Source organism: Apaloderma vittatum, unplaced genomic scaffold (assembly GCF_000703405.1).
Source record: "Apaloderma vittatum isolate BGI_N311 unplaced genomic scaffold, ASM70340v1 scaffold11877, whole genome shotgun sequence".
Taxonomy (NCBI): Eukaryota; Metazoa; Chordata; class Aves; order Trogoniformes; family Trogonidae; genus Apaloderma; species Apaloderma vittatum.
The window spans coordinates 1-261 of NW_009725745.1; positions in this window are offsets into that span (position 1 = coordinate 1).

Sequence of the window (261 nt, forward strand, 5' to 3'; positions counted from 1 at the left end):
CCAGGACTCGAGCTCTGCAGCCCCCCCCATCCTCCCCAGCGTTTCATGACCGACCTTTTCTCACCCACAGCGTATTTCCAGCGGAAGATCGCAGAGTACCACGACCAGAAGAAGCACCGAAGGGACTCCTGAGGTCCAGCCTGGGAACAGGGGAGCAGGGCAGGTCCCCGCCAGCAGCCCCGCGCTGCACAGCCTCGTCCGAGGGCAGAGCTCAGGACCCCACCGGATCCGTCCGCCGGTTCCTACCCAGCCGTGACTCAC